Source organism: Odocoileus virginianus, chromosome 14, assembly GCF_023699985.2.
Source record: "Odocoileus virginianus isolate 20LAN1187 ecotype Illinois chromosome 14, Ovbor_1.2, whole genome shotgun sequence".
In the NCBI taxonomy this organism is placed as follows: domain Eukaryota; kingdom Metazoa; phylum Chordata; class Mammalia; order Artiodactyla; family Cervidae; genus Odocoileus; species Odocoileus virginianus.
Window position 1 is genome coordinate 60,502,170 of NC_069687.1, and position 14,991 is coordinate 60,517,160.

General features: G+C 44.4%; 1 non-coding gene across 1 annotated transcript; it reads left to right on the forward strand.

Annotated features, from left to right (window-relative positions):
• Nucleotides 1-12,133: 12,133 nt before the first annotated feature.
• Nucleotides 12,134-12,206, forward strand: TRNAR-UCG (transfer RNA arginine (anticodon UCG)). The gene has a single exon. It is a non-coding gene; the product is annotated as a tRNA-Arg (tRNA).
• The last annotated feature ends 2,785 nt before the right edge of the window (nucleotides 12,207-14,991 follow it).

The window sequence follows — 14,991 nt, forward strand, 5'->3', positions numbered from 1 at the left end:
GTGCAGGCTAATTTCACAAGACGCCCTTGAGTGGACTCCCCGCTTTCAATGCAGAGCTGGGTGCTGTGCTCAGAGTAGCCCCTCTCTCTTAGGTTAGCACTCAACTTCAAGTGGGTCAGGATAGCTCTCCTGATGAAGATTCTGGGCTCACCTGATTCTTGCCTCTGAAGCCTGGGAAAGTCCTTTTTCTTTAAAACTTCCTGGCAAGCCTCCCACTCCCCCTCCTGCTCTGCTTGGTGGCCTCTGGGTAAATTAGACATGCTACATTTGAACAACCCCAGCATCCGCAGACAAGCTTATCTCAGTCTGGCCACAGACTTAAAAGTACCTGCACTTCACATTTTGGGTAATCCATCCTTTGTCTACAGAAATGAACATCCCCGCCCATGAACTCCTAATAAATATCTGGAAGATCTCAAGGAATGAACCTTGGCTGACCCCCACGTGCACATCTTTGAAATCCCTCCCTTCCGCACTTTCTGTGGAGCTGGGCGAGTGGTCTGAAAACCCTTGAACACTTTTGTGAACCATAAATTCAGAGAACTGTGAGTTTGGGGATTTGAGGAACAGATTTCAGGAAGTAGCAAGGAATAATCATGTTTTGGGTCATTTCATCATTGTCCATTCCCAAGAGATTACATATGTTCTCTGCCTGTATCCCTACAGATCCATACTTCCTGTTGGAAGAAAAGAAACCAAGTCAGTACTTGATTTGCAAATGATATTAATCAAAATTTTATTTTAAGTGACAGCTCTTGGTAATGTGGGGATAGCTCCATCTCTCACAGAAGATCAATTCTGTCTGTTTGAATGTGCATGAAAAGCAATGTATGTCCTCTCTGCATAAAGAATCATCTCATAAATACATATTCCTTTCCCATATGGCACGTTTTCAGCCCTTGTTATGTGTGTAGTCAGAGGAACAGCAAGCAGTAGCTTTGAGCTGCATGACCAAATTCATGTTATTTTAAGAATCTAAGAGTTTGACCTCAGTTCAGAGCCATACTTAAAATGGATAGGTTTTATGAGTTGCAACTGTAAAATGGGAATTCTTTGTTTGATGAGTTTATTTCATCATTGCTATGGGATGGAATAAGTGACAATAGTGATCATTAGGGAGAGAAGCATTCATTTTTCTCTGTGTAGAATTTACCAGATCCACAGGGTTTGGGTTCTAGCCTAGAAGTAGAACCCTCTGGTGCTTGAACTTGTTTACTGTGGTCAAAAATATGACTACAGGGGAAAAGGATTAGAACATTTTTTAACGACTTCCAAAAGCATCTAAGACATCAAAAGTGTTACATGAAGAAACATTTTAATGGTTTAATGTAAATGAACCAGAAATGGATATATTGCATTTCGTTTAGAGGTACATGGGGATTAAAATTAAAGGGGAAATGCTTACAGAGAGGGTTTCTGACTTTAATAAATCACAAATGTTTCTAAGACCAATTCTGTGCTGCATAGGATTAAGAAAGGATCGCTTGATTTTCCTAAAAAAATGTTAATCTGTCGTATTTTTAACTCATAAGATTCTGTGTTAGCTAACAGTGTTTAAATACCAATCATCTCTACCCATCATTGAAAATACTGAGGCTACCATGGAAACAATAGATTTCATTTTTTTTTTTTTTCAGTCTAAATAGCGACATTATCACAGCTCTGAAAAACGAAGACTGGAACATGGTATCAACAGAAATTTCAAGGATGTGTCAAGGTGGAGATTGCAAGCTTGTGGCCCATGACTGAATCTGTTTGGCACTGATGTTTTATCTGGTCCAGAGAGCACTCAAACTGTTTTTGAATTATTTTCCAGCATTTAAACAATCTGTTGATGGGATCAAAACATTAAGATTTCTGGTTTCTCTGGACAAATAGAGAATCTGGCCCCAGTGACCTTGATTGCCTGATGGCCACATCGGCAGGAGCTAAAGCCAGACTGACTCTTCAGAAAGCAAGTTCTCCAGTTTGCTACAGCCCCCCTCCTGAGCTACTTCAAGCAGCCACATCACCTTGTCCCTCTAGGCTTTAAATGTGAGCCAAACCAAAGAACAGAGGAAGAATGCAACACCCGCTGAAAACCGCATCCATCTTAAAAAGCTATGGAGCATTTCTGCTCTGTGTCCTTCAAACGGAATATCAACTTTGTGTCTTCAAGTACAGTTTCTTTCCTTTACCAACACTCAATCCCAGATCTCTCAGTTTACTGTTCAGAGCCCCTTCATTGAAGAGACAAGGAGAAACACAGGGAGTGGTATCTCTGCTTAATACTTTAACTCTTCATTCAGTCGATGACAAAGATGGCCCTTGAAACTAAAATCAAATTATGGAATTAACTATGACAATTATTTCTCCAAGTTCTGTCTTCAGCCACTGAGATTTGGGGGCTACACATTCCACTGGCTATTTAATTATTACCAGGAATCTTTGGTAAGCACAAGATAACGGTTCTGCTGGCCCAAGCTTATAACTAATTTAGACATTATCCTTAGGGGGGAAAGATAATGGGATCAAGTGTGGCATGGGCCAGTTACAAACTATGACCACAGAAAACACCCTTAAATCAAGCCAACCACCTCACCCAAGTAAACTGCTTCTTATAAGGAAAAAGAGGTTAAAGTGTACCTGAATCACTGCAAACCTATTGTCATCATGGATAAGTAACTAAAAACACACTTGTAAGCAGAGAGGTACCATTTATATTTGCTTCATAATCTTGATTTGAGTAAAATGGCTAAAACTAGGCAAGGTGTCCAGTTATAACTCATAAGGCAACCACTAATTACACCCTAGAATAAGTCCACCTTATAAAAGAATGACACAACCCCTGGGTTGTGACTTACAGCACTGAGGTGAAGGTGACTCATGATTTCAGCAGAATTCGGAGCTAAAAACAATGTCCAGAAGATTCACCTTCATGGAATGACAAGAGTTAGCATTTGGTCTGGACCCTCTTCCTCCAACTGAAACCAATGCAGACAAGACTTACTACAACCTTTCCACGAGTTATCTTCTCTGCTTGTGCTTCTTCTCAATCTTTTTTTGCGTTTGAATATTACTACTAAAAGATGATGCTGTGCAAGTGCTGAACTCAATATGCCAACAAATTTGGAAAACTCAGCAGTGGCCACAGGACTGGAAAAGGTCAGTTTTCATTCCAATCCCAAAAAAAGGCAATGCCAAAGAACGCTCAAACTACTACACAATTGCACTCATCTCACAGGCTAGTAAAGTAATTCTCAAAATTCTCTAAGCCAGGCTTCAACAATACATGAACTGTGAACTTCCAGATGTCCATGTGGTTTTAGAAAAGGCAGAGGAACTAGAGATCAAATTGCCAATATCCGCTGGATCATCAAAAAAGCAAGAGAGTTCCAGAAAAACATCTATTTCTGCTTTACTGACTATGCCAAAGCCTTTGACTGTGTGGACCACAACAAACTCTGGAAAATTCTTCAAGAGATGGGAATACCAGACCACCTGACCTGCCTCTTGAGAAATGTGTGTGCAGGTCAAGAAGCAACAGTTAGAACTGTACATGTAACAACAGACTGGTTCCAAATAGGAAAAGGAGTATGTCAAGGCTGTATATTGTCACCCTGCCTATTTAACTTAAATGCAAGTACATCATGAGAATCGCTGGGGTGGATGAAGCACAAGCTGGAATCAAGATTGCCAGGAGAAATATCAATAACCTCAGATATGCAGATGACACCACCCTTATGGCAGAAAGTGAAGAGGAACTAAAAAGTCTCTTGATGAAAGTGAAAGAGGAGAGTGAAAAAGTTGGCTTAAAACTCAACATTCAGAAAACTAAGGTCATGGCATCTGGTCACATCACTTCATGGCAAATAGATGGAGAAACAATCAAAACAGTGAGAGACTTAATTTTTTTGGGCTCCAAAATCACTTCAGATGGTGACTGCAGCCATGAAATTAAAAGAGGCTTGCTCCTTGGAAGAAAAGTTATGACCAACCTAGACAGCATATTAAAAAACAGAGACATTACTTTGCCAACAAAGATCTGTCTAGTCAAAGCTATGGTTTTTCCAGTGGTCATGTATGAATGTGAGAGTTGGACTATAAAGAAAGCTGAGTGCTGAAGAATTGATGCTTTTGAACTATGGTGTTGGAGAAGACCCTTGAGAGTCCCTTGGACTGCAAGGAGATCCAACCAGTCCATCCTAAAGGAGATCAGTCCTAAGTGTTCATTGGAAGGACTGATGTTGAAACTCCAATTCTTTGGCCACCTGATGTGAAGAACTGGCTCATTGGAAAAGACCCTGATGCTGGGAGGGATTGGGGGCAGGAGGAGAAGGGGACGACAGAGGATGAGATGGTTGGATGGCATCACTGACTCGATGGACAGGAGTTTGAGTAAACTCTGTGAGCTGGCGATGGCCAGGGAAGCCTGGCGTGCTGCAGTCTATGGGGTTGCAAAGAGTCAGACACGACTGAGTGACTGAACTGATTACCACTATTGCCCCTCAAAAAATTCTTTGAAATTGCCTTTTCTCTCTATTGCACAAAACTCAACTGAGGCCCAGACCTTGCTGTCCTTTCTAGATGAAAACCCCAGGGCAGGGCAAAGATTTTGGTGTGCAAGTGAGTCCCTGTGGAGATCAGTAATTGTGATTTGCTTTCATAATTGATGACATCTGTTTACTTTCCCATTTTAGATTTATTCAACAAATATTTATTGACTGTGTATTCCAGGCCAGATATAATCCCTGAGTTATGGCATTTAAATTAGTTCGCTGGCTATTTCTCAATATCTCCAGGGATGGAAAATGAAACCCTCACTTTGCAACGCTTGTTAGTATATGATCTTCCACTTAGTGACATACTTTCTCAGGACTAGTCAAAGATTTTCTGACTTATTCACAACGTATCGGTTGACTTAGCAATACTCATTGACCTTTTTTATTGTTGTTGTTCTCGAAAATAGTTTTCAAGAACATGTCAGGCGTAGCAATCTTAGTCACCATTTGAATATCCTTTTTCTTTCAAATGAGTTAAATCCATTTAGTAGGAATGTTTTTGGTAGGTATCTTGTCTCCTACTGGAGAAATAAGGCAATGCCTTTGTTATTTTAAACAATTTGTCCCACTCAGGTATGCAAACTTGTTTCTTTGTTGCTACCAGTTTGTGATGTGTGAACTGGGCATATCTCGGGGATGGTATTTTCATTGTCAGCTCTCAGTAACTACTGAGTCTCTCTCAGTACTTACTATACTTGTCCAGAGTTGAAGAAGAATCTATATAATAAGACAAGAGGTTCCAACCAGTTAAAACTATCAGCTGAGGAGTCAGATAACGAAGCACAGTGCCACTGTAATGGTGTCCCTGCATGACAGGGACATCTAGCATCATGCTGGTGCACGTGCATACTCTGCCTCCTTGTAACTCTGATTGACAGAACCTGACCTTAATGATGCTCTTTGGATGTCCATAGGACTTCCCAACAAAGTCACCTTGCAGGGCGCTCTCAGAACTCAAGTGCGCATGAAGAGAAAAAGAAAATTGCAGGAGATGTTGGATACCAGAAACCTGGACACAAAAAATACTAAGAGAAGCATGAGAGAAGAAAAGTCTTCCACTCTTCTCTCACGATGGATGCTTGGTTATTTTGAGATGCAGTGTGTTGACATGGAAACTGATGTGAGGGTACAGTGAAAGCTAATAACTATCAATTTTGGTTAAATATAGAACTTACAGATAAGTGAGATGTACAGAATATTGATATTGATACATGTGATATTGATATTGATACATGTGATCCAATGGAGAAAAAATATCTATTAACTTGGACTCCACACTCAACAATTACTTATCCTTATTTTTATGAATGTGTGCTGTGCCATGCTAGGTTGCTTGTCATGGCTGGCTCCTTGTGACCCTGTGGACTGTAGTCTGCCAGGCTCCTCTGTCCATGGGATTCTCTAAGCAAAAATATTGGAGTGGGTTGCCATGTCCTCCTCCAGGGGATCATCCCAATCCGGGGATTGAATCCACATCTCCTGGATTGTCTGATGTGTTCTTTACCACTAGTGTCACCGTGGAAGCCGTTTCATGAATTTACCTTTTGCAGAAAAAAAAGTCATGTGATAAGTGCAACGGAGACCAGTAGGCAGGTAAGAGGCTCCACAGCACAGTGTGAAGAGAAAGAATGCATTCAGCTTATTTCAACTCTGCAGTCTGCATCTTATAGTGAAATAAGCTTTCATTCTGTGCAATAGTCTGGCCAGCCACCAAGAACTAGACTTAATTTTTACCCAAGAGTATAAATTAGTCCAGCACGCTGACTGCAAGACCCCAGAGCTCAGCTCAGACGGAGCGTGCTTGAGCCCCACCATGCGCTGCAGCCAGGTGTCTTAAGCCCATCAGCTAATTAAGCTCACTTCCTGAAGGGAGAATTCCAAATGAGTGGGGGTCATGAAATAGATATAAGTGAGATGCTACTGAGATGGTCGGTAAGAGGAAAGGTCATACCTTCACTAGAAGTCTGATATGACTTATAATTTTGTAAATACATATTTCTTGAACACATACAGGGTGTAATTCATGTCTAAAACACAGCAATTACATTAAGTCTTTATCTTTTATTGGAAAAGACTGTTAAAGGAAGTGAGTGAGTGAAAATTGCTCAGTTGTCTCTGACTGTTTGAGACCCCATGACCTATACGGTCCATGGAATTCTCTAGGCCAGGATGCTGGAGTGGGTAGCCTTTCCCTTCTCCAGGGGATCTTTCCAACCCAGGAATCAAACCCAGATCTCTCCCGCATTGCAGGCGAATTCTTTACCAGCTGAGCCACAATGGAAGCCCAAGGAAAGTTAAAGGAAAGAACTGTGTTTATCTGACTTGGCTAAAGGAAATGTTCAACCCCAAACTGCTTCAGAAGCATTAGGCCAGTTCATGTGAAATATTATTAATGACTCAGTTTTATTGAGGGGAAACTAAGTTGCTATGTTGATAGTTTTCTTTCTTGCATGGTGGAAAATTCAAGAGTAGATTTATATTAAGAACAGAAAAAAATATACAGAAAAGAACTTCAAAAAGCCAGGAAGACACCTTAAAAACAATCTGAAACATTGCTGTTCAGAAATAATGTAGGAAGAAAAGGGTCATCAACAAAATAAGAGTCAGGGATTGATTTGGGCAAAATATCAACTACTTTATATTGGGACAATTTCACTCTAGTTGTCAGGTGAAATGTGATGATGGCTTTTTATTCTTGTGACAGCCTCATAGGAAATACCAACACATGACTGAATGTTAAAATTGATCAGGAAGACACCAGTGAAATGAGGTCAGCTGAAGTGGGGAACTGAGTGGAAGCCTACAAAAGCCCAATAAGAGTGAAAGTCTCTCAGTCATGTCTGCCTCTTTGCCACCCCGTGGACTGTAGCTTGCCAGGCTCCTCTGTCCATGGGATTCTCCAGGCAAGAATACTGGAGTGAGTAGCCTTTCCTGTCTCCAGGGGATCTTCTTGACCCAAGGATCGGACCCAGGTCTTCTGCGTTACAGGCAGATTCTTTACCATGTGATCCACCAGGGAAGCAAATGTCATTCCAAATAACAAGAAGTCTCAGTGTGAAAAGGACCCCATGAGCCTTTCTGCAGAGAGCTGAAAAGGGGAGCTTGCACAGGAAAGGAAAAGTTAAATATAGCTTGATAAATCAGAGGAGGAGACTGAAATCAGTAAATGTCAGCCATGTGAAAGGGGGAAAGGGAAGGTGGTGAATGGTAGCTTGGCTCTGCAGGCCTCACCTGGGGGTGATGTGATGAAAGCAAATGATGCTACAAACCTTTTAAGGAATTGATGCAAAGAGAAAATTTTAGATGCATGGGTATACTTGGGCCACAGGGGAGAAGGCTGATAAGTGGTGTTTCTGCAACTCCACAGATACTGTCTATAGATTAATAGATGCACCCTCAGGTGTATTATTTTTCAAATGCATGCACATGGAAGCATGAGGATGTCAATGACGGTGAGGAGTCTGAGACTGTGCCGTATCTACAAATTATGAAGTTAGCCTGCTGGTTTCATGGCTGCTGCCGAGGACACAGAGACTCTTGGATCAGAGACGAAGGACATCTTATTACTTACGTCTTGGACCAGTTCCCTGAGCCCCAAGTTCTGTGGGGGTGACAAGAGGAGGGCCAGGCTACACCTGCACGTGCACTGGACTGTCCTGTAGGAAAGAGATCTTGGACTTAGGAAACCTGGATCATTGTAGTGGGCTGCAAACAAAGCTTCCTCTTGCTTCAGAGGGAGACATTATTTCTATCCTCCAAGAATGATCTCTATACCAATATTGTGTTTGTGAGATTCATCCACATTGCTGTGTGTAGTTTGGGATTATTTATTCTCATTGCTGTATGCTATTCCATTTATAAACATTTCACAACTTATTTTTATGCAGTCTACTGTTGATGGCCATTTGGATGATCTTCAGTCTGGGGTTATTATGAGTAGTGTTGCTTTGAACATGCTAGTTCATGTCTTCTGATAAACAAATGAATTTCGGTTGGGTACATCACTATGGGTAGAATTGGGTTGGTCATATGGTATGCATGTATTTAACTTTAATAGATGTTGCCAAACATTATACCGAAGTAGTCGCAGCAGTTCACGCTCCTCGATAGTATCTGAGGGTTCTGGTGGCTCCACATCCTTGCCAACACTTGGTATCTTCCATCTTTTTTCTATTTGCTACCCTAGTGACTGTCCGTGCGCGTTAAGCTCAGTGTGCTTTGAACATGACACAGTTTTATTTTTCTAGTCCATACTTTCAACTCTATTGTCAAACCCTACTTTCTCGTCACTTAGTGGTATCTTAAGAAGATCTCACAACTTTTAGGTCCTTTTCATTAACTAAAATTTAGTTTGATTCAGTGTGAAGTTCCAGTCTCTGATTCAGAGCTCTTTCCTTTCTCCAGTCCAGACAGACAGGTTTTGCAGCTTAAGAGGTGTGTGGAGGAGAGAGGTGTGTGGTCTTCTCTTTTTAACGAAGCAAATTCTCCTCCCTTTAATAGGTTCCGGTTCTGGTTTGGAGGCAGGGAAGATGGTAGAGGTTTTTTTTTAATGTCTTGCTAATTAGCTTATATGAGCTCACAAGTAGTCATCTTTTGGTTGTGGCTCCTTCTCTGGCTATCACTGGTTCAATTCAGTTCAGTTCAGTCCAGTCGCTCAGTCATGTCCAACGCTTTGTCACCCCATGGACTGTAGCACACCAGGCTTCCCTGTCCATCACCATCTCCCGGAGCTCACTCAAACTCATGTCCATTGAGTTGGTGATGTCATCCAACCATCTCATCCTCTGTCATCCCCTTCTCCTCCTGCCATCAGTCTTTCCTAGCTTCAGGGTCTTTTCCAATGAGTCAGTTCTTCGCATCAGGTGGCCAAAGTACTGGAGCTTCAGCTTCAGCATCAGTCCTTCCAATGAATATTCAGGACTGATTTCCTTTAGGATGGACTGGTTTGATCTCCCTTGCAGTCCAAGGGACTCTCAAGAGTCTTCTCCAACACCAATAATCGGAAATATATCCAGTGTCCCTAGTTCCAGGCACAGGGCTTTAAAATCCCTTGGAATTTCCCCTAGTGTAAGGACTGTCTTTGTTATGCTAATGAGATGACTCTGGTGGGTTCCTAGATTGCTTCAGGGTGGAGGCTGGTCCCCAGAAAGACCAAAAAGTCTGTGATTAGAGTTGGAACTCTCAGCTGGCTTAGGAAGGGAGAAGATCTGGAGAGGAGCTGGAGATTCAGTTAAATCTCATGGGGAGGGATTTAATCAATCCTGTCTATGCAGTGAAGCCCCAACAGAAATTCTGGATGCCAGTGCTCAGCAGAGCTTCCTGCTTGGTGCACACACTGATGTGGGCTGGCGTAGCCTGATCCTGTGAGGACAGGGCTTACAAATTCTTCATTCCCTCCCAGACCTCACTCTGTGCACCCTTTATAATCAAACTAGAGTGGTAAGTATAGTTCTTTCCTGAGTTCCGTGAGTCATTCTAGTGACTTTTTGAACTGGGGGTTGTGGGAACCCCCAGATTGGCAGCCAGTCAGTCAAAATAATAGGTGGCCTGAGGACCCCGTGTGCAGCTGGTGTCTGTGAAAGTGAAAGTTGCTCAGTCATGTCCCACACTTTGTGACCCCACGGACTATACAGTCCTTGGAAGTCTCCAGGCCAGAATACTGGAGTGGGTAGCCGTTCCCTTCTCCAGGGGATCTTCCCAGCCCAGGGATCGAACCCAAGTCTCCCTCATTGCACGCGGTTTCTTTACCAGCTGAGCCACCAGGTGCCAGGCCCCTAAACCTGAGGTGTCTGATACTGTATCTGGCAGGTACTGTCATCACTGGACTGTAACACACCCCTGCTGAAGTGGGAACGAAACACCTGAGTAATCCCCAGGCTCCCTCTCCATGGCTGTTGCCCAGGACTGGTTCAGTGGTGGAGCTGCACGTGGAGTTCAGCAGAAGCCCATGAGGCCTCTTATAACTCAAAACCTCTAGCTCCAGCTTGACCATTTCCAGCTCCTCCTGCTCTCAACACAGTGGCCGGTCCATCAGCCTGTTGCCATTGGAACACCTGTGGCAGCAACCAGCCATTTTAGGGGAGAAGCTGGCAATGCAGGTCCAGTCCAGGTCCCTCCCTCCATGCCCGTGAGATCCTCGGGAACTATGCTTGTGGGAGTGCAGAGAGCTCCACCAACGCCCTTCCTCCCGCTTTGCCATCCCTCTCACAATGGCACAGGGGCAGGGCCTTCAGCCCACGCCTAAGCCCAGCTCCAGTCTGGAACATGATACATCAGTCACCCCTTCTCGTAGGTACTCCACAGTCTTTATGTTGCTGTTGTTGTTCAGTCACTAAGTTGTGTTCGACTCTTTGTGACCCCATGAACTGCAGCACGCCAGGCTTCTCTGTCCTTCATTGTCTCCTGGAGTTTGCTCAAACTCATGTCCATTGAGTCAGTGAGACCATCCAACCATCTCATCCTCTGTCGCCCCCTTCTCCTCTTGCCCCTTACCCCCAATCTTTTCCAGCATCAGGATCTTTGCCAATGAGTCGGCTCTTTGCATCGGCAGTCTTTATAAATAATTCCTTTGGGAGTTTCCCTACTCCCCATTTGGATTAAGGAAAGGAAATATACCCTTCCTTAAATACCCTCCCTGTCATTCCCCTCTGCCCCTAAATTTAGATTTCCAACAACTCTCTTCCCAGTCTCTTTCTATGGGCTATAGAGGGACCGGTGCTATGGAATGAAAATGGAAAAAGAGTCACATGATTAGGTGTGAGAGGCCTTAGTAGGGAGGATAAATATCTATAGTAAGAGATGGGATTTGGAAACTGCAGATAAGAGAGAGAACTGGTCCTGCTGGGGACTAGATGTAATTCTCTGTTGCCAGTTTATCTCATTTTCTTTCTCTGCTTCCTCCATTGTAGCAGCACTAATTACTGGCAGGGAAGGTGAACCCTGCATAACTAAATTGGATTATTTTTATTGTTTCCACAGGAACCACACCATGTGGGGAATGTTTGTTCATGAACTATGCTGTGTTTGTATTCATTTCATTCAATTGTCCACAAGAGTGATTGAGTTTTATGTCCTACAACTTTAATGCCATGAAATATGCTTAAAGTACATTGATTTTAAACAGGATATGAATTTTGAAACTCCTGAGCTTCCCATTTCCTCATGTTCTGTCATTATTTTATTTAGTTGATCTCCCCTCTTGATCTCCATTGAGCTTTTAAAAAATATAAAAGCCTGAAGGCCGTTTACAAACCCCTGGTCTCAGCCTTTCCCCCTGGTGACCACTCCCCTGCTGAGGAGTTTAATGCAGTGGTGCTTCTGTTCAGATCCTAGGAGGGAACAGGACAAGAACACTGGAGTGGGGAGCCATTCCCTTCTCCGGGGGACCTTCTCAACCCAAGGATGGAACCTGGATCTCCTGCGTTGCAGGCAGATTCTCTACTGTCTGAGCCACCGAGGAAATCCCGAACGGGCAGCAGGCAGTGGAAAATCCTGGTTGGACTTGGGACGTATGACCCTGTCCTCTGCAGCTGAAGTCGACAGTGCCACCATCTCCGAGGAGGCTGGCTGCACCTAGCTGCCAAGTATGTTATGACCACGTGGCCTAATGGATAAGGCGTCTGACTTCGGATCAGAAGATTGAGGGTTCAAGTCCCTTCGTGGTTGGTTCCATTTTGTTTAAAAAAAAAAAAAAAAGGAAAGTCATGCCTTAACCTGAGTTCACATTCAGGTACCACCACTTTGGGAAGTTGCTTCCCCCTTTCTGCCCGTCCATTGTGTGTGACTTGTACAATGGCAATAAAAATACAACATCCCTAACAGGGCTGATGGATTAGCTGAGATAATGCCTGTAAATCCCTGAGGGAACTGCCTGAAATATAATAGTGCTTAATAAATATGACATGCCCTTCTGAATAAGGGAGTAGGGTGGGGTGGGAGTGGAGAAGGAACGTTCTTAGTGAATGTGGACAGAATCATTACAAATTCTCTAAGTACTGTAGCATTTTTGTGGACTGTGCTGTCTCCAGGAGGGATATATAGCTTTTCATTAGGTCGGAGGGCCTTCTTGGTGAAGAAGGAAATTATCTCATCCGGGTTCGTGTTCCGCGGTTGCAGCGCCTGCTGATGTTGATTTAGTTCACTTAGCAAGCCACACACCACGCTGCCGCGCTCATCGCCCTCCGCATTAGCTTATTAATCCTCGAGTTATTCCTCTACGGTTCAAGGGCATATTGGCTTTCCAGCGGAGGCAGGAGAGGGGCTCCAGCCTCTCCATTTCCACAGAAATAATGGGCTCCAGCCAGGCCGAGAGGGAGTGGCCGAGTCAGCTCTGTCCCTCCTGTGCCCAAGGCGCTTGGAGGTTTCATTTACACTGAAGATTTTTTCTCCCGAGAGCTGAGGTTTCCCTTGGAGGCATTTTATTTGTTAAGCGAGAAGGAAGCCGTGGGAATCAGAGAGCAGAAACTGGACTGGTCATCGGCTTGGCGTTTAGTCCCTCCTGCTGTCCCGGCTCTGTGCGTTCTTAGTCGCTCAGCGGTGTCTAACTCTTTGAGACCCATGGACTACTTAGCCTGCCAGCCTCCTCTGTTCATGGGATTCTCTGGGCATAAATACTGGAGTGGGTTGCCATTCCCTTCTCCAGGGGATCTTCCTGACCCAGGGATGGAACCTGGGTACAAAAATCGTAGATTTCCAGCCCTCATTTCCACCTCTATACTAGAGCATACAGGATCAGATCAGAAAGATCTCCATGTTCCCTTTCAATGGGAACACTCCAGGGTTCAAGCTTTTGGAGACAGGAGATGGCCTCTTGCGATGACCCTAAAATCTTGTTAAATTAGAGGAAAATTTAACTTTAGAATTTTCTTTGTAATTAAATAGTATTATGCAAGATTTGACAATGGGTCAAATGCGTCACTATGTGTCAGCAAGTAACAGTGGAATACTGCCCTGGGCATCTTTAGACCCAAAGGAAGATCAAAGCAAGCCATCAAAGAGGGTGTCTCTGCTGCACTGAGGCTGAGCATCCCACCCTGGGCTCACCTGACCCTTTTGGCTTTATCCAGATACAGAGGGTGGGGCTGCTTCCTGCAAAGCTTCCAGGCAGCTGCTGCCCTTGGAGCTGTGTGTCTGATGGATGCCAAAGACAGTGAGCTCATGGCATGGCTGCCTGGCCCAGCATTCGTCTCCAAGGGCTCTTCTCAGCAAAGGCGCCTCTCTCGGGCAAATGTACAGATGGTTTAGGGAGCATCTAGCTGAATCACCCAACTGTTCTCTGGAGTGTTGGTGGCTCGGTTCTACCCACCCCGGCACAGCACCCAGCAATGCCCAGGGTTATCTCTGGGAGCCACTCGTGGAAACCTGTTGCTGTTTCTCACGAACATCTCCAGAAGGCAGAAGCTCTGGAATGTGATTTGTGAGTCTGGGGTCATTGTCTCAAACGCTGCTTTCACTGCACTCTGAGTTTCTGAAAGAGCAGTCTCTGAGTAATTCTGCAGAGATTTAAGGCTGAGTCTTTATCCCTCATGGCCTCCCGTGAAGTGGGGTGGACTCCAATTTCTCTGGCCTCCAGACAGCCCGCTCTCCTGTGAGGCCAAGTTACTTGGCTATTCAGACTGGAAAAATCTGTTTCTGAAGGAAGAAGTGAGTGAGGATGGTAACAGGAGGAGGAACCTACCTCTTGAGCTTCTTGTGTGTTGATTACCTTGTGTGTCCAGCACTCCTGCTCTCATCACCGTCCTAGAGAAGAGAAAACTAGAAAACGGGAGAAACGCCTTTCTTGAGACCACAAAGCCTGTTAGGTGGCAAAGCTGGCTCGAAACCAGGAGGGAAGGTTCTGCAAGGGTCACCCGCCTGCAGCCCCGGAGAGACCGCAGTCTTACGCTGTGGACAGTGACTGCCCTCATGCAAGGCCTGTGGGTGCCCGTTCATTTGTGGGGTGCTCAGCTCTGGAAGCATCCTCAGGCTCCTCTTTGAGTCCCTTGAGCGGTGGTAAACCCTGCCTCAGTGCCGGAGAAGAAAAGGAGCCTGCAGGCGAAGCTGCTGCTCTTCTTGCAAAGGGGCTCCCCCATCACTCACTGTGCCCCCCCAAACAAACTTCAGAAAACCCCGCAGAGTTGGGGCCAAGTGCACCGACTTCTCTGAAAAAATTCACTGGCATCTGTTGTACCTCCTCCGGTCCAGTCTCTGTTTTCTCAATTTCAGATTTTTCCATAGGTCTTGATATTTTTTCCAAGTGGTTTTTTTTAATAATGAAAATCATTTTTTAAAAATTAGTTCTTTTACCCTCGTGGTTTGTCATTTTGACCAGTCTTTTGGCAAAGGGGGAGGGCACACCATACAGCTTGTGAGATCTTAGCTCCTCAACCAGGGCCCTTAGCAGTGACAGAGGGGAATCCTAACCACTGGACCGCCAGGAATTCCCCCAAGTAGCTTTGTGTTAAAGTATCAT